The sequence below is a fragment of the Psittacula echo genome (genome assembly GCF_963264785.1).
Source record: "Psittacula echo genome assembly, chromosome: 1".
NCBI classification, from domain to species: Eukaryota; Metazoa; Chordata; class Aves; order Psittaciformes; family Psittacidae; genus Psittacula; species Psittacula echo.
Window position 1 is genome coordinate 80,054,461 of NC_137735.1, and position 18,976 is coordinate 80,073,436.

Here is an 18,976-nt window from a genome sequence, read left to right on the forward strand (position 1 = left end):
AAGATTCTAATACGATGGTAGTGTTATAAAGCAGGTAATGGAGCAAATTAAGAGGGTGGGAGAACTCCACTGGTCAGAAAATTCTTTGGCTGGTTTCTCGCTGCCATCAGCATCTTCAACATGCTGCTGTAACCTGTAATAGTTACTCTGGTAATGTAAATCTGTGTGTGCTTTGCCACAGTAGCAACTTGTTACTGGATGAAGCAGGTGAAACTCTGCGTTGACAACGAAGTACAAGAACTGAGGTTGACCAAATGCCTGCTGCCACAGTCAAGGGCAAGACTGGGTTGGCCTCTGTGTTTGCCACCAAGAAGAACCTTTAGCTCCGCGGTTGGCTGCAACCCAGCAGGCGTGGAGCGGTGGGGACACATGCCATGCCAGACCTTGATGTGAGGGATGGCCTCCCCTCTTATCAGAGAGCCATCCAGGAGAAAAAGGGCAGACCCAGCAGCCTGTGATTGGCATCTGTTGAAGAAATACGGAAACATGCTCAGATCTTACACATGGTGTATGAGGATGGGCAAGTCTATTGGCTGGACAATTTATTAGGTGAATGGGGACTGACAGGTTGGCTGGTTGCTCTAGTAAAAGGTGGACTACTGGTGTTTATTGTCATTTTAACGATTTTGAGTTTGTTGCCGTGTATTTTTCAATGTATCCAACAAACGATTATAAGTGCTACAAAGCGCGTTTGGCTTGTACAAAAAGAAAAAGGGGGAGATGTGGATGATTTTCTGGCAAAGAACAGCCACGTACCCAGATCAGCAAGTGCCTACGTGGAGCTCGACATGGATTCAGGGTCATCCAAGAGCAAAGGAGGACACAAATAAGGGAGCGAGAAAGCAAGATAAGAAGGAGCTGGAATTTACTGAGTTGCTGAATTGTGGACTGTGGGCAAGCTTTGAAGGTCAGGTTCTCACACCTGTGCTTAACCAATTATACATTAGTTGTTAAGGGCCTTAAAGATATGTATCCAATCACAATGTGCCAAGTTATTGTAAGCTACTTTAAGCAATAGTATATAAAGAGTTAGTTTTCTATAGTAAATGGCTTTTGTCTGATCACATTGATCTCCAACTGAGTCCATTCCGTGACAGAGGGGACCGTGGTTGCTAAAATCTTGGCAAGTGAGATGACATCGTGACACCAAGTAGTCCTGGCAGTTCTGTGTACTCCTGGCTTCTCAGCTGCTGCTTGTATTGTGCCAGAGATGCTCAGTGCTCTGTGTGCTGCTGTCCTTCCCTGGGTCCTGTGAGGGACCAGCAGAAGCAGAAGAACCAGAGCTAGACCTCCCAGGCAAGGAGTTATCTGTAGACACAAGCAAGGCTGGTTACAGAAAGGGTACCCGTGGAGTGAAAAGCCTACAGAACTTCAAATTCAGCATTAGAATTACGGACTGGAGAATGGCAGCTATGCTCAGAAATGAATGTAACTTGCGGTTTGTAGGTCATTTTTGTAAAGAAGAGTGGCTTTGGTGATGTATGGTGACTTCAGAGGAAAAAAGACCTCCCTCTGCATCACAAAGATACACGATCGCTCCCTCTGATTCTGGAGTAAAATATGTGAAGAAAGAAAAGTGAACAGTAATATTCCAGCTACAAATGCTAGAATCAATCATGCAGCCATCAGTGTTACCTGCGTAACTTCAGACTGTTATTCCAGCAAACATTCTTCCCCCCTCATCGTGTACATGCTAGTTAATTTTATAGAGAACTTGGGAGGATCTGACAGAGTACTTCCAAAGCACTTGGTGTTCTCTGTGGAGAAACATCACAATGACGTGACAAGAACAGAAGATACCTTCACATTCCTCTATTTCAGGAGGTCTTGATGCATCCAAGTGCCTCCTCAGGTAAGAAGCACATCAGCGCCTGCCCTGGCTGCTGTACAGTTTAACCTGTGCCTCTTCCATTCTGCAAGAACTAGGCTAAAATCTTTCCTTCGTCCTGCAGGAACAAGGGAAAACACCAAACTCATGACCAAGTCCTCTAAAACACCAAGTTCATGACCAGTCAGGCAGTAGAAGGTCTTTCCACTGTTCACCTTTGACATGACGAGCATAAGTAATCCCAACCCCAGGGATGGTTCTGATTTTACAATGAATGGCTCAGTCGCCCGAGTGACGGTGAGGAACTCACCCTGAAGGCCCACTGCCAGTCACGACAGACCTGCCATGCCAGCTGCCAGGACATAGCCAAGACCACTGTAAGCAACAAAAAGGAGTAATCAGTAGGCACCAAGGAATTCTTGTTGCCCGAAATGACATCTTGCCAGCTAAGGAGAGCACAGAGAACCCAGATCAGACAACCCATAAAGCAGTTTATTATTGGCTCTTTTCTGTCCTAGCCACATGAATAAAACCCTGCAGGAATTCCTTTAGCTTTAATCTGCTTTCTGGGCTCAGACTTGGCTGCCTGCTCTAATAAAGAGTATGTGTCCAAGGCACAGAAAAACCCTTCTCCTCTTCATCAGACACTGTCAATTCAACTGAAAGAGGAGAGGGAAGGGCCAGTTCTTCCTTGGGACGATTTAATGGGGGGGGTTCTTGACAAATTTGTCAAGTAAGCAAATATCCAAAAGCTTTTGCCTTCCAAAAGCCAGAAATAAATTACCTACCCCCAGGCACATATTTCTTTCAGAGTTGATTCAATCGTTTATTCCAAGCCCACAGGTTTTCAGAGTTCAGATTCTCTCTAAAAAATGCTGAGGGGAAAAAAAGCTCATTTTTCTTCAAGGTAACTACAGAAATAAGCCTAACCAGCTCTATTTCAACATGCTAAGCAAGGGACAAACCCTTTTGCAAGAGCCAATCCAGACATACATCAAAATAGATCTGATCAAGGCTCAGGGCATATTGAATGCCTGGTGTGGTCAGATGGAATTTCAAAAGGCAGGTCAGTTACTAGCAAGAAAACCAACCTTCGCACTGGAAGGAAGAGGTAGAAGACAGATAGCATCGTGGTCCTTTTGGTTCCTCAAATAGGTCTGCAATGATGGTAGGTGCTATTGGGGAATAACTGGCCATGCCAATGCCAACTAGTCCTCGTGAAAGAAAGAATATCCAGTAATGCTGCAGGGAAAAGACACATCACAGTCCAAGATCGCCCGTGCGAGAAAGAAAGTTTGCTGTTAGAGGGATGCAATTTAGTGAATGAAATGTACCAGAGGAAACAAGAATTAACTGCCTTTTGCATATCTGCATTCCCTCCACTCGCACCTGCTTCCCAGAGCACTGGGACAGCTTCCCACTGCTGTCCTTTCTCCTTTCTGCACTGTAGTGATTCCTTAGACGGACACCCAGAGGGAATGACCGGATATGGTCAATAGAACACAAGCTTGCTGAACAAGCTGCAACACTGTAAGGTCATGGTCAACAAACATTCAGGACAAAACTAAGATCCCATCAACCGCAACAGTAATGGGTGGCTTCTCCATTGCCTAGGCTGGACTCCAGCATCCCATTAAGCTTTCCTGCACAAAGTCCATTTAATCCAGGCTTGGGGAGCAAGTGCTCATTGATAGCTTTTCCAAATGTGATTAGATAAAGACTAGTGACTCCTGCAAGACATAAGCAGATTATTTTCATAGGACTACAAAAGCAACTTACCAATTCACTGATGAAGGAACTGCTTCATGTGACACCAGAGCAGAAGAAAATGCCAGCTCCAAGAACAATTTTCCTATCGTACCGGTCACCAAGGTACCCAAAGACGGGGGCAGCCAGCATGTTACACAGGGTGAAGACTGGAAATCCAAGAAGGATCAAAGACAACATGGGTCAAATTATTTTCCTCCTATGTACTCCTCATGCTTCAAACAAACTCAGGTTATTTTGGGGGCAGAGGTTAAAGGCTGAGTTTGTAGAACTAGTAGGTAGACCCATATTTAGAAAAAGAGGAACGTAGATTACTATATATATATATATATATATATAAATAAAACATGTGGGAATTGCTCAAGTTCTGTATTTCTTGAGAAATTGCTTCATCTTTAATGATTCACATAGTGTGGGATTCCTGAAGCACACAGCTCCAGTCTTCCCTGAACCAAAGACATTCAGGTTTGCATTAGAGTCAGCCTGCCCACCAGCGGAAGTGAGCAACACAGGTAGGACCTAGAAGAAATAAGTAAGTAGCCTGCGGTTTAGGAACAGGCCGCATAGATGCAAGGCAAAGCAAACTATCCAAACTGAAGAGATTTCATTACCTGTTTGCAGCAGACCTGTATCCCCATCACTGAGCTTGAAGTATTTCTGTATGTCTAACAGGATCCCTGCAACAAACACTCAATGACCCTGCTCATTCCTTGTTATTCCCTCATTTGCCAACTCAAAGATTTATTTCAAGAACAGCCCTTGCAAGAGCTGCTGCACACAGATGTAAACCATGACTCTACCACAAGTACAGATACACAGAGAATTAAAAATCCTTACCCCTAGTGATAAAAGTCACAATCTTCCACTCCAGAAGTCTTACAAGAGTCACTTGAGCCACCGTTTCAGTTACAGCTGTTCTGTTTCTTTTGCACCATGAGTACAGAAGCACAGAAACAACTTCCAGTTCAAAGCTTAATTGACACAAGTGGAACAAAACGATCGGATGAGATACAGATAACCGGATTTACACAGGAACATTAAGTGGTGACAATGACAGAGAAACATCACTAAAAGCAATCATTTCTATTGGTGATAAAAGGCTGACAGAAATTCCATCTTGATTTCTAACCATTCCATAGCTGTGGAGAAAGGTTGCAAGAGTTGTCCAAAGCCAGAAGTCTCTCAGAAGAGAGTCACACAAGCAACAAACGGACGGAAGATCCATGGGTCTGGCACTCATGGTTGCATGAATGCTGTGAGACAAAACAGTCATTTTCATCTCTACATCATGCCAAGGCTGCAGATCTGCTGCCTCCCCTAGCTTCCATTTCTGCACTATAATCCTGGAAGGAAAACACCAGAAGAAACTGCTGTAAATAAGCATAGTTCTACTCTGATACTGAGCCATATAAATTAAAAAAGAAACTTTTTCTCATACAGCTTCAGTTTTGCCAAAATAGTCAAATTCCAATATTTTTAAAAGGATGAAGCCACTCCTTAAGGAAACAAGTTGTATGTAAACTGTCTGCTTTGCTCCCTACAGCTGATCTGCACACAACAGAGCACAGGGGGATGTTAGCGGCAGGTCCTTGCTCTGCGGTGCTACAGTGTCTTTTACACTCAACTCCACAGACAAGCGGCTTGTTTTCTGCCTGAAGATGGATGCAAACTCTGTCAAAGCCTGGGAGCAAAACTGCCCGGAAACCACAAGCTCGGAACTGCCACCAGCTTACTCTTTAACAAATACTCAAGCCTCTCCCTCACTTCCCTCTTCACTTACATTCAATAATGCGCTCATCCATATGGACAGCCAAGGCTTCGACACCATCCCCACCTCTGCTTCAGGGACAGGTACCTCACTCAAGAAACTGAGCTTATTAATGCAGGCACTTCACAAACCACCTTGAAAACTCTAAGCTCTTAGCTTGTACAGGAACTAAACAATAGTTCAAAGCTTGGAATGAGCCAACTTAATACTTCCTCCCAGCAAGCCTGTTCTTGCTTCAAGATAGTTTCAGCCTCTCCTGTCCCTTACCATTCACAAAGTCACTTGACAACAGAACTCCTGCACTGAAGTTTCTCACTAACACTCCTGTAGTCTCATTCAGCATGCACTCCTACTCGTTTCCTTCCCTCTTACGTGTGTGGTTAAAAAGTATTCAAACCAAAATAAGCTTCAACTCCTAAACCCACCAGCCTCTCAATTTAGAGAGATACTCAGTCTTCAGTTTCTGAATGGTCTTAGTAGGAAAAAAAAGAGTGAGTGTACTGTCACTCCATATTAATTCCACATTTAACAATCCAGCCATTGGGTTTTCTCCAAAGCTTTGAAACATTTATGATTTCCAGGCCACTCGGAAGTAAAATATAGCAAGCTCAAAACAAGTGTTTCCTCTTAATTTACAAATCAGATCCCTGAAAGCATGGTACATGCTAAGGGGAGATGCTAAACCTGAGAATTGACACAGACCACAGTTTACAGAGAATCCCAGACTTGTTTGGGTTGGAAGGAACCTTAAAGCTCGTGCACTTTCAACCCCCTGCCATGGGTAGGGACACTTTCCACTAGACCAGGCTGCTCCAAGCCCCATCCATGGGAGGGAAAACTCAGGTCCCCCACCAGTTTACAAGGAGCAATGCCTTGCTCTTATGGCTAGGTTTAAAAAAAAAAAAAAATAATAAAAAACCCCCAACAAACCTAAAAATCACATTTTGGATGAAGGATATTATTTATTAGAAAACAAGGTGTAAATTTAGTAGGTGACGCTTAAGGAAGTGGATCTTCATCCTCTTTACACTCTTCATTGCAGAAATCACACCACTGTCAGGTCATGAGGAAGTGAAGCTCCCTCTAAACAAACTTGCACAAAGACAACATAGCTCTTGCCCTTTTAACAGGGAGACTGGCATCACTATTCTGTCTAAGGGTGGTGAGGCACCCGAATGGGTTGCCCAAGGAAGTTGTGAATGCTCCATCCCTGGCGGTGTTCAAAGCCAGGTTGGACAAAGCCTTGGGTGACATGGTTTAGTGTGAGGGGACCCTGCCCATGGCAGGGGGGTCGGAACTAGATGATCTTAAGGTCCTCTCCAACCCTAACAATTCTGGGATTCTGTTCTTCACATAAAGGAATGCCATATCTAATCTAGTAGAGCCAAAGCAGGCCTGGTAAGTTGCAGTATACAGTAAGGGGAAGCGTCTTAGTCAAATCTCTGTAGAATCCAGACACAAAAAGAGACCAGTTGCTCTCGATGCTAAAGTATGTTTGGAAGAGACTAAGGTTTAAAAGCATGAATCGTAGGTATTTAAGAGATGTGATGCTTATAAGCATTCTACTAACCATTAGAAAGTAAACCATCACTTATTGGTCTTTCTAGGTTTGTAATTGCACATTTAATTCAAAGTATGACTGAAAGACTAATGCAGATAAGTGAGAAAGATCAAAGACAGAAAGCATAGCCTTAACTTTAGAAAACATCTGTGACTATGGCATAAGTAGAGCTGTTGAAAACTTACCTTTCTTTTTTGCTTAGAAGGAGAAAATGGGCTCTCACCTGGTACAAGGCACCAGACCATGAAGTTGATCAAATTTGTGTAGCACAGCACAGCAGCTATCAGGTAATCTCTCTTTGCCGGACTCTTCCTTGACACAGACACGACTGGACCTTGTCTCCCATGTGCTGCAGCAGCTCCGTAACTCTGCTCCTCGCGAGGTGGCTGGGACTGCAAGCTTGTGCTTTCATGCGCCCTGGGGTTGTGCATATTTCCCCGCGCTCAAAGCTACCATAGATGAGGTATCTCCTTAGCTCGCCAAGCTATGAGTCAGTTTTGGTTTGGGGCTATGAGGAACTTCAATCACTACGCTCATTTCCGGCCGTGAAGCCCAACCACTAAAAACTGAAAGGAAACGCTCCTTGCGGTCCCTGCTTTACAAGGACTTTACAGAGGCAAAAAGCTGCAGTCCTGTGTTTTTGCAAAAGTGCTGAAGTGCTATACCCTGAGGACGAGGAAAAGTAAATGGAAACAGCAGCAAAATATTCCATTGTGCATCCAAGATCCCAAAGTGCACGACTTTGCACGGATCTCACAGGAATTGCATATGCCAAATTAGTAATAAACTTCACTAATGTCTCAGTCAGCTGTCAGAGCTAAAAACGGCCTTCCTAGAGAAGAGGCGTTTGCTAGACAAGGTACCCTGGACAGTCGTTTGCTTACACACACTACTTAAGCTACCTAGCCTTGTCCTTGTCACCCAACCAGTCACTTCTTCCTTTTACCACCACCTGCTTTGCACTGACCAGATCTACCCCAGAACAAAATCCTTTCCAGCAAGGTCCTGAGTTTTTAGGTCAAACCAGCAGCTTAAGCAGAAGACTTACACTCCAGACTATTTGCTCGTTTGGGTTTCTTTCAATGGAGGGAATACCAAACAAAAAAAAAAACCTAACCAAAAAACCAACCCAGAATGTTACAGGGAGAGATGGAAACAAAACCATCCTTCTTCCTCCCTGCTGGAATTGTGCACATTCTACAGCTCTGAATCGGGAAACAGGATTTTTTTCCCTTTCTTCCCAAACAGGGGCCTGAAAGGAGAAGAAAGGAGGATGCAGGAAGTCATTCTTGCTCTTTCAGGGTGTGTAGATACCTTTATTCCTTGTCTTTAGTCGGGCCACTCAGATTTGAACAAGTACTCTTACTTGATTCTTCCAGCATTAGGTTCCCTATTATATTCAGTATTTTTTTAGACACAGAACTGGTCCCACGTCTTTTGAGCCATTGTGTGGATTGCAAACTTCAGAAGGTTATTTGGTTTCTTGCACCTTGTTTGGACGGTTTAAAGTGAAAATTAAGAGAAAACTAGTAGCTTAATGGGCAGCTAATAGCAATGAGCTCTGATTGCAGCGTCTGACTCATGCATGAAGACAAGAGCCTATGGTTGGAGTTTCTTTTAAGGAAGTGTGTTTCACACTTCAGACTACGCTGAAAACAACAATAGCACCTACTATTCTCGGCCATTTTGTCAAATGAACACTCAGCACTCTAGTATTTCACTCTACCTTCATTTCATGAACATTTAGTTGCTCCTGAACCAGCAGGCATGTTTAATTTCATCATGGGTAAGTCTATACAAATTTTATTTCCGGACAGGTCTTATTTTGAGCAACAGCTTACCCCTCAGCTTTCTAAGGGACGATTTAGAGACAGATGATGGGCATCTCTCCCCACTCCTGCTCATGGTAGCTCTACATGGAGAGATTCAGGCTGGCTGTGAGGAAAAACATCTTTACAAGGAGGCTGGCAAAATACTTGCACAGGCTGCCCAGAGAGGTGATAGATGCACCATCCCTGCAGATATTTAAGGCCAGGCTGGATGTGGTTCTGTGCAACCTGATCTAGTTGAAGATGTCCCTGCTCATCGCAGGGGGTTGGACTAGATGAGTTTCGAAGGACTCTTCCAACCCAAACTATTCCATGGTAAGTCAGCTAGAGTCTGAACACATTTCAGAGGGCGTCAACTTACTATTAGGAAGCGATTTTTGCTCACTAAATATCATCACTACTGCCTTTTGCGCTGCTACAGACCACAGAAGCTTCACCCAGTCAATGGCACATTCTCTATGCATCCCACTGCTGTGTTAAACCAAGGAAGTCAAGAGGTGACTACACTCACAATAAAGAATGAGCACAACGTCGTAGGGACTGAAAACTTTACCTACACCCACAACGGTGGATAAATAAGTCTGAAAAGAATGTTTCAAATCACGTTGAAGAATTACAGGGGGGAGGCGCACGTGCGCGCTGCTTTCACTCCATTCCCAAGGCAAGAGCCGACGGGAACCGGCGGCTCCCGGTGCCGCGCCGCGCCGCGCCGCTGGGTGGCGCTCAAACACTGGCGGCCGGCACAGCCTCCGCGCGCGCGCGCGCGCACACACGCACCCCTCGGGCGCTCGGCCCCAGCAGCGCTCCGCCTCCCGCCTCAACCCGCCCGCCCACCGAAACGGAATGCCATGGGAAAGGAAACCCGACAGCAACAGGCGGCAGCGGAGCCTGAGCAGGGAGTGGGAGATTCAAACTCAGAGGTGTCCGCTGCTTGCGCAGGGAGCTTCGTTAGCAACAGGAACTGAAACAGCCCAAGCTGTGCTATCGGTTTCCATGCCTGTTCTCCTCGGAAGCTAGGAGAGCTGGCCTCTCTGTCCTTCGGCAGGAATGTGTTCCGTAGATGATGCCCAGACAACATCTCAAACCTCGTGAGGAACGCCCCACACGGCAGCTCATCAGGATTTAACTCTCACTCTGGGCAGCTTAAGCATCTCTTGGTCTAAGCAATACTGAACTAAAAAGTAGGCACTTCTATCTAGTCATTTCATTGGGAAGCTCCTTCCACCCACTCTTTATACTACCTGTAATTTCTCCTGGTCTGAAGATAGCCTCAGAAGATCTTGCAAATGAAATTAAAAGGCGTATGAGCAAAATCTGGCCTTTTTTGCTGGCATTTGCACACTTGACACACTTTCAAGACAATAAAACAAGACAGAATCTCAGCCCGCTAATAAGAAAATGTTATTCTGATGACTTTTGCAGCCCTTTCTGCTTAAGACAAGTTCAGCATCAGTGAAAGAACTTGTCTGCCTTTGTCCCTTTGAGCCAGCAACCAGAAGTCTCTACTCCACACTTCAAAGTAGCTTTTCAGATGCCTTTCGTTAATAGTCAATACTTACTTTTAATCATGTTCCCTTGTTATGTACGACTGTGTCAAGATAAAAATATACAGAGCAGAAAGTAATGCTCGAATAATGTTACCCCCCTTACCAAGAGGAGCATTAATGTCAACTTAGCTGGTATATTTACTAGAAAGAAAAATGTTAGGAGAAATTATTATGTGTAAATCCCTAAGAAGCTCAGAACTTCTTTTCAAGGCCTAAAACAGTTGCAGGACTTTAAGAAGCTTCAAGAACTGCAGCCACCCAGGTTTCCAAACAGAACAAACCCCATCTTCTCTGCCTCACAATGAGGCTTATGTCAATAGCATGTTTTCCAAATCCATTCAGATGCTTCCTTAAGAAAGAATTACAAAGTACTGAATAAGGATGGTGTAAGTCAAAGTGATGAATCTGATCAAGGAAAGCTAAATAGAACTCAAGCCACCTGTGTTTTCACTGGCTCCATTCTGCCCCCAGCCCCCCCACTTTTCTCCTTCTCCGAGTCCATCGTGTACTCCTAACAGAGACACAAACCAGTCACACAGAGCAAGACATTAAGATCAGAACAAGCCAGCACTGTAGCAGGATCCCAGCAAGAACTTACCCGACGCCACAGGTCACAAACACCCCTGCCCTTAGGCACGCACCTCTTCCCAGCCACAAGCAAGATCTGTAACCCCACCCTAAACGCCCTGGGGCAGGGCTGGGGCGAGCCAGCAGCTGGGAGAAAAGAGGCGGGATGAGGAACGGCTCCGCTTTCTTTTTGTGTGAGGTCTGTAGCACTCCTGGCTGCTCGGGACTGGCTCCACAGGGCTTGCGTTTACTGAGCCTGACTTCGGAGAAGAGGTTTCTGTTCATCTTGTTCCAGGAGTGCTTTCTTCCTGGAGCAAAGTGCCTGGACTACAACAGCGTGACTGCAGCCTACAAGGGGAGGAGAGGTCACAGCTGCTGCTTGTGCTCTTTGTCACACAGGAGGTGGGGTGATGGAGCGGTGCTGCTTTTGCTTTCACCCCAGGAAACTTTAAATAAACCGGCCCACAGCATGTAAAGTTCAGTTGTGCTGTGGCTCTAGCAGTCACGTTCTGCCCGTGCATCACTCCGGCCAGTGCGCTGCAAGCAGCTGCTGGGGGTTCTCCTTCATTGCCTGTGCAGGAATGACATCTGTGCTCTCAGGAATGCTTTCACCCCAGGCAGAGCATCCTGCTGCGCTGTCACCACTAACATCTTCCCTGTTGGTGCACTCCCCGACGTGGCTGGACGCAAGCAGATTGATGATGAGGGCAGAAGGGTTCCTGAGGAAAGCTTTTCCTTGGAACAGCTGCAGCCCCTCTCGTGTTTTGGGGAACACCAGCATAGGATGTACAGCTGGGAGCTTGGAAGATGCTGGTGTGTGAAAGCTGTGTGGAAGAGAAGGCAGTGGGACAGGTGGTCTCCAAAGCCTCAGAAACGCAGAGCCTCTTCCCTGCTAAACTTTGCAGCTTCTTGGGAAAGTTTGTCCTGCCAGGTCAGAAATGGTCCCTGTCCAGATGCCTAAACCCAGCGAGATGAGATCATGGAGAGAAGGCTGCTGCTGGAACTGACCTGCCATTGGTATTTTGGGAAGAGGAAACCGAGCCCAGGGCCAGGATGCTTCCTGATTTCTAAAAGCTCATTCCAAAAGGGAGGGTGCCCACCCAGTGCAGGCAGTGGCTCTGAACACAGCGTCATGGCACTGGGGTGTGTGAGGCCTCAGCCCTAGGACACAGCTACCTCCACAGTAGCGCATCCTGCCCCTGGCAAGCTCTCAGGGCACCAGGTGCCTGGGAATACTTTCAATTAGAACTTATATTCTGGCTGTAAGTTTGCTGAAGGGCTTTTCCCAGCAAAGCCGCGGCCCTGGAGGAAGAGATCCCTTGTCCTCCACACGCTGGTATTTCTCTGGTCCAAAGGAGGTTGTGTCAACTCCTTCACTTCCTGCACAGAGAATCTGCACTTCCCTGTTCCCGTGAATCCTCTTTGCTGTCTCTGGGCTGAGGAGTGAGTTCTTTGTTCTGTCAACCTGTGAATATGCAGCTGTGCCTAGGAGCATCCCACACGGCCTCAGTCCTGTTCGGCGCCAGGATTCCCGTACAGGGAGGAGCGATACCCTGAAGGGGTCCATACCTCTGCCTGTGGAGCCAGCGGGCTGCTGGAAGCTGCTCCTGTGGTTGCTGCTCCTTGACTGCACACTGGCTGGGGACTCCGCCTGATTTCGTTCTTTATTATTACTCTCATTTCTTTATTTATTTGCTTGGTTGGTGTCTGCCTTGGTCACAGTTTTCTTTGGCTGTTTCAGTGGGCTGCTCCCGACTTGGAGCATTTAGAAAGCAGAGCTGGGATGGAGAGATGGCAGCTATTTCCATTTGAGACGATGTGTTCTCTGAGTTCAGGCACATCCCTTTCTAAGCCACGGAGAGCTTTGTACTACAGGGTTTCTGTTCTTTTCAGCGTTACTTTCTTTGCATGTTTCAGTGGGGTACTTGTTTTGAGAAGGACAGTTCCCTGCGGTACGTGAATGATGCCAGCAGAGCGTCCAGAGTGTTGGTGATACGGTACGTTTTCATTTAATATCACATTGTATTATAATCATGTCTATTTTCACAAAGTACATTTTCCTTAAAAAAGCAAAAGATGCAGTGATGCTAATTCGGAGGGGTGGGGGGACGAGAAAGATGGGAAAATGATACCGGTCACTTGCACCTTGAAGGTGCTCCACAGCACTTCGCTTTCCTGTGCTGCTGGGGGGAGCTGCCTTCTCTGGGAGTCCCAGAAGCTGGCTCTCGTTTCCCCAGTGAGGCCAAAGCCCCTGTGAGTGTGCCCGTGCCAGGCGGAGGGGCCCCTGCTGCTGTGGAGCCGTCCCCAGCACCTCTGGGCAGGTGGCAGCCTGCTGCAGGCAGCATCGGAGACCCGGAGGAGCCCGGCTGGGAAGGGAGAGGGGCTGCAGCCCCCTCAGGAGCAGCACGGGACTGTGCCAAACCCCAGCCACCCAGGATACCCCATCCCTGGCACTGTTCCCCGCCTCACCTTCAGCGTTCAGCAGCTTGCGGCCTCTGCGCATGCCTATCAGGAAGAGGCTATTGGCCCGGGTGGACTTCCCCAGCCCAGACTTATCTGGGGACCGAGGGAGCAGGGGAAACCAGGGGTGGCAGTGCCAGCCCGAGGTGGCATCACCTGACTTGGCCAAATGAGCCAATAGGTTGCAGAAGCCACAAACACACACCTAATGATGGCAGGGATGGGAGAAGAAGGGGGACACAGCCATGACTGTGGGGACAGATCAGGTGCACCGTCAGGGGAAGGATCCCCTGAACTATTTCAGGTGACTGAAAGGAAAAGGTCATGCAAGGGCAGGAGCTCTGGCATGTGCAGCCTGCGGCTGCCCCATCCTGCCTGCGCCTTGCCCCCCCAGCTTCCCCACCTGCCCTCTCCCAGCCATGCAGAGGATGCCGCTGCCATCCCTGAGCTTGGGGAGCACCCTAGGTATTTCCTTCAGCCCATCCACCTCTGCTCAAGAGCGTAAAGACCCCTCTGGTTGCCGTTGCCAAGGCACTTCTCTGTCCTTGACCTTCTGTAAACTGAGTGCTGCAGCACCATGGGGAGCATCTGCAGTCAGAGGGGACGCCTAGTGATGGGTCAAGCAAAGGGTGCTGGAAAGTGGCACCTGCGCCCTGGCCCAGGAATCAAACACAGGAAGACAGATGTGAACATAGTCTGTTTATTTTAAGTGGGGGACATAAAAACAGGGGGTGGGGGATGTAGCAGGGGGGGTGGAAATTGTATATTGACAGTAAAAAAATACGCTAAAATGATAGTAAAATTATGGTAAAAATACTAGTTTACTAGTGTTAACAACAGAACAGCAGTATAACAACCAAAAGCTACAATAAACCAACAAAACAAGTACAGTATAAGAACAAAACAACAGCAGTATAACAAGAATATTACAACAGCCGTAGGCCAAACACAGAACAATAAAAATCTTCAATGAACATCATAGACGCCGACGTTTTGCCTCTGGTGGCCTAAAAGGCCACTTGGCATCTCTGCGGTCCTCCTCCTTCGGGAAGTAAAAAAACCAAAGAGAACAGGTTTAGTCCCACCCATGTGCATCGCAATTTAGAAGGAAGCAGGTGCTGTAACAGCTCAAATATCAAAACAAAGTGTGATTTCCTTAAAGAAGGTTTCAATATTTGTGGGGTTTTGGCTAATTTAGACTGCAGCCAGCACACACAATTACAGGGCTCAGGGAGTAAAAGACCCAGCAGCGAAGGCCTCCTGGGGGTGGTGAGGACCCCACGGGCAGGGGGGAGCAGCTCTCGGGTGACTCCTGGCTCCAGCAGCCTCTGCCGCGCTCCCACTGCACAGCACCAGGGGAGACAGCACCGCAGGTCCTGGGAGCTGGTAAGTCCCAAACAGGTGGGGATGAGCCACAAATGAAAAGCAATGGGGATTTGGGGAGGGGGAGGACCCCAGTCTGCTCGGGACTCCCCCAGTGGCTCCAGAGCACCCCAACATGGGCAAGGGGATAAGAAGGGAGGGGAGAGACTGCCAGGGCTGGAGCAAAAGTTTACACCTTAGGAAACGTGGCAAAAGAAAGCCAGGACGGAAAGGCTGCACAGACGCACAGAGGTTCATCAGCCCCGGCTGGGGAGCATTTCCAGTAGGAAGAGTTCCCCCTGTCCCACCCCAGGCGCTGCCACCCAGCACGGCTTCTTGCTGGCAGCAGAAACGGGGCCTGGCCCCATCACTCTGGTCCCGCCTCGGGGCTGCTCTGGACCGCAGCCCGCACAGGTGGGGGCCAGCAGCACTGGCCATTACTTATTGCAGAAATGATGGATCCGTGCCTTGTGCCGCTTGCAGGCTCTGTCCTTGGATCTTGCCCGGCTGGAAGAGGTGGACGAACCTGGAAGCACAACTGTTGCTCAGGTCTCTGCAGCCGCACTCTGAGCTGGCACCGGGGCTACCCCCATCCCTATCCCGGGGGGAATGGAAGGTTTTGCATCCCTGGAGCCCAGTAGCTACCACCCGAGCCGGCCCTTCCGCCATCCCCTAGCCCAAGGGGACACCACCACCCATCAGCTCCTCAAGCCTGAAGCACCAACTGCGTCCATACCAGAGGAAGCGGGGTCTCGTCCGAGGCCTGATGGGCGCTGGCCCCAGAAGGGCGCAGGAGTCCCTGGAAAGCAGCACACCACTGTGAGCCGGGGTCGGCAAAGGAGGAAGAGCCTGGCTTTTAGGGAGTTGGCAGCACCAGCAGGAGCCAATGCATCCAGTGCATCCAGAGCGGGCAAAGAGCAGCATTTCACATTGCCCTCCACCCCCCAGGGCTGGGGACTGGGGCAGCGAGTGACGGAGGCACCTTCCCTTCCTTTGCACGGCAAGGCTCTGCACAGCCCCAGCACCAGCCCCTCAGGGCTGCTGAGCCCAGGCAGCTCAGCCAGGTGCGGCAGGAAAGCTGCTGCCTAAATCAAGCCCTGCCCTTCACCCCCACAGAAGCCCTGTCCACCCCGACTCACCTGGCAAGACGGGCGCGCTCCTGCTGCTGGACTGGGTGGTGTCAGGAAAGCCGGTGGTGGTGGAAGCCGCTTGCCCAGAAACGACTGATGCTGTGGTCGTGGATGCTGCCTGTGTGTGGCTGGTGCCTGAGCAGCCCTGGGTGATGGCTGCTGGCAGGGAGCAAGAAATCAGGACCCGCAACTTGCCGCACGGGACTACCCCTTAGCAGAGCCTCCCAGCTTGAACAGCTCGCAGCTCCGGCCCTGGGCAACCTCGCCCATCAACCACCCTGGGGACTGCAGGACACGAGGACTCCGTCCCGAGTCTTCACAAGTCTTGAAGAGCATCAGACCCGAGGACCAGGCAGCACTGGCCCAGGAGCTTCCTCGGCCTGCGCTACACCCTGCCAGCCCAGGCCGTGGCTTTCTCCTCCTTGCCGTGCCCTTCGCATTCCCAGTCTGCTCTTACCAGCCTTAGGTCCCAAGAGCTGTCGGTAGCGCTGCCACGCTGCCTCCCTCTCCTCGCTTAGGGTCATCTCTGTGGTGGGGTACCCAGGAATAAGCTCAGGGAACTGCCAAGAGAGAGCAGTAGCTTAGCTCCTTCTCACGGCAGCCAGCAGAGCCGCTCTGAAGGAGGTGTGCAAGCAGGCGCGTGCCAGAGCCGTGAAGCCGTGGTTCTGCCACAGCCACGGCGGAGCTCCGGTCCCCCTTCATTTTGGCACCGGCTTGGCGCTGAGGCCACGGCAGCCTTGCCCAGGCCAGTACCTGCTCCAGCAGCGGGCAGCAGTCACGCACAGCCACCACACGCTGGGGCAGGGGAGAGCATCAGTTCCCACTCGGCCAAGGATGAGGCCTCCTGCCCCAAGGCAGGCAGGTCAGCCTGCTCCCAGCCCTGCAGGGATTGCACTGAGCACATTCTATCCCCAGAGGAGGGCAAAAGAGGCTTGCGAGACAGCGACGTACCAGCACCAGTGGGTGGGTCTCGCCAGGCACCAGCAGGCAGATGCTCCTCCTGCGTGGCCTTCCTTTCCCCAGCGCAGGTGGTGGGCTCGGGGACTGCCGCCGCTTCTCCTCGGGCCTCTTGACAGCTACAGGAGGAGACAAGTCAGGAGCAGCTCCCAGCAGAGGTGTTTGGCCTGCACCAAGGGGGTTGTCCCTTCTCACTCCTCTCCGGATGCCCGTCCTGGAGGGCAGAGCCAGGGACACGGCCTTCAGCCACAGACAAGGCTGCGATGCCCTGGGGCAGCAGCTGGCCACAAGAGATCCGTGGGGAAGCTCTCACAAGAGCCTGCTGGGGCTCCACGGGCCGGCGGCCCCTTCCCACCTCCACAGACGCTCCTTGCACGCTGCCCACCCGAACCACAAACCACACAAACTGCCACACGGGCCCACATCTCGCACTGTGCCACGGGACCCTCTCCGCGATGGGCACACGGGGTTTCCTCTCCCTTTCGGCTGAGGAAGTGTTGCCATGAGTTCCACCTGGAATGTGAGCAGGCCCAAGCCAGGGGCCCATCCAAGCCCGGCACAGAGCTGGGCCCCACCTACACTCACCTTCCTCGGTCTGCACGGCCTTGTTGGCTCTTCCTGGAGCACGGTCTTCCGGTCGCAACAATTCCCATTCCCTGTGCAAGTGGGAGAGAGCCAGTTAGGGTCAGCCCCAGGCTGGGACAGGACATGCCAGTGCCACAGGGCAACGCCACCGCTGCAGCAGTCTGAGCCCTTCGAGCTCCAACCCGGCCTGCGGGCAGGGCAGGGATGGTGCAGGTCAGCGCTGCCGCCAGCGCCGCAGGGGCACAAGGCAGCAGGGATGCTGATGGACACAACAAGGGAGCTTCCCCACCACTGGGTGACCCAGCAGCCATGTCTCACGGGCCTGGAATGTCCCAGCTCCCGTGGAGAGCAGGCCTTGGGCACCGGCTCAGCTGGGAAAGCGACTGCTCTCTTCCTGGCCGGCACTGACAAGCAGGCACCGGCTGGATGAGCAGTACGTTACCTTCCTGTCCAAAGTGGCACCTCGCAGCAGGATCCTGGGCCAGACTGCGGGGACTCCCTCACGCACATCCTCTTCTATTGGCATGTGGAAAGAGACCAGGAGTAACTCATTTGGTTCAGGGGAGCACAGCCTCCCTTCCTCCTGCTCATCACAGAGTAAATCCCATCTCCCAGGTGCTGGCTACTGAGCCCACAGCCTCTCTTGCTTCAACACTGCTCAACTGACCTCTGCAACGTCTGTGGAGGGCAAAGTCTGAGCACCTCAACCTGAATCCGCTCTGGGAGCAAGCAGCCTCCAGGCTCTTTACTGGCCGAGGCAATGGGGAGGGAGGGAGGACGCTGCTGGCCCAGCCAGAGTAAACCCTTCCCTACTGACCCACCCGGGATAAAACCTTTCACTGCACAGCTGCAGAGCTCCACCAGCCACGACTACGTCCCACTCGCACATCTGCAAGCCCAGCCCAAGATGTGAGCAGTGTTTTACTACAGCTCAGCAGCTGCTGAGGAGACCTGTGTCAAAGTGGGAACACAGGGCTCCCACACGCGCTGCTGCCTCCAGCTGAAAAGGTGCCAGCACAGCAAAGAGATTTTCTCTCATCATCTGTCCCAGCGTACCGGTGGGGAAACGGTCTCAGGGCTCCGGTCCTGCGGCAGCGGGTCCTGCTGGCGCACGGACTGCGGCGGGGCTCTGCTGGCAGACAACAGTTGGAGCCGCTGTTAGTGGCAGGAAGATCCGATCCCATCCTCCCCCCAAGCTCACCCGAGTCAGCAGCGGCGGGACGGGTGCCCTCAGCATGGACGGCGCCTGCAGTCACGCCACTGTAGAGGTCGTTTTGCCGTACGGGTGACATAAGACAGGAGCGATGCGGGCTGGCAGGATCTCATCACACCCCAGGACCCCCTGTGCCCAACAGCCATCCCTGCAGCACCACGCAGGCCAGCACCAAGGGAAGTGATATGGGCCTGGCACCGCCATCACAGTGCAATCCACATCTGCACCCAACCGTGCCCTCTGACGCCCCCATCCCTGACAACTTATGTCCCTGTGCCAGCTGTCTCCGTATCCCACCTACGTCCCTCTGCCACCCTCATCCCTGACAACCTGTGTCCCTGTGCCACCCATGTCCCTGAGAAGGAGTGTCCTACTGCCACCCGTGTTCTTATCCCACCTGTT

The 18,976-nt window shown here is 50.6% G+C and overlaps 1 pseudogene across 1 annotated transcript; it reads right to left on the reverse strand.

Annotated features, from left to right (window-relative positions):
- Positions 1-2,157: 2,157 nt before the first annotated feature.
- On the reverse strand, positions 2,158-7,373 carry LOC308232918 (protein spinster homolog 3-like; annotated as a pseudogene). Its single transcript has 5 exons — positions 7,148-7,373; positions 4,207-4,272; positions 3,608-3,744; positions 2,920-3,070; positions 2,158-2,203 (listed from the first exon to the last, which is right to left on the reverse strand). The product of its transcript is annotated as a protein spinster homolog 3-like (transcript).
- Positions 7,374-18,976: the final 11,603 nt, after the last annotated feature.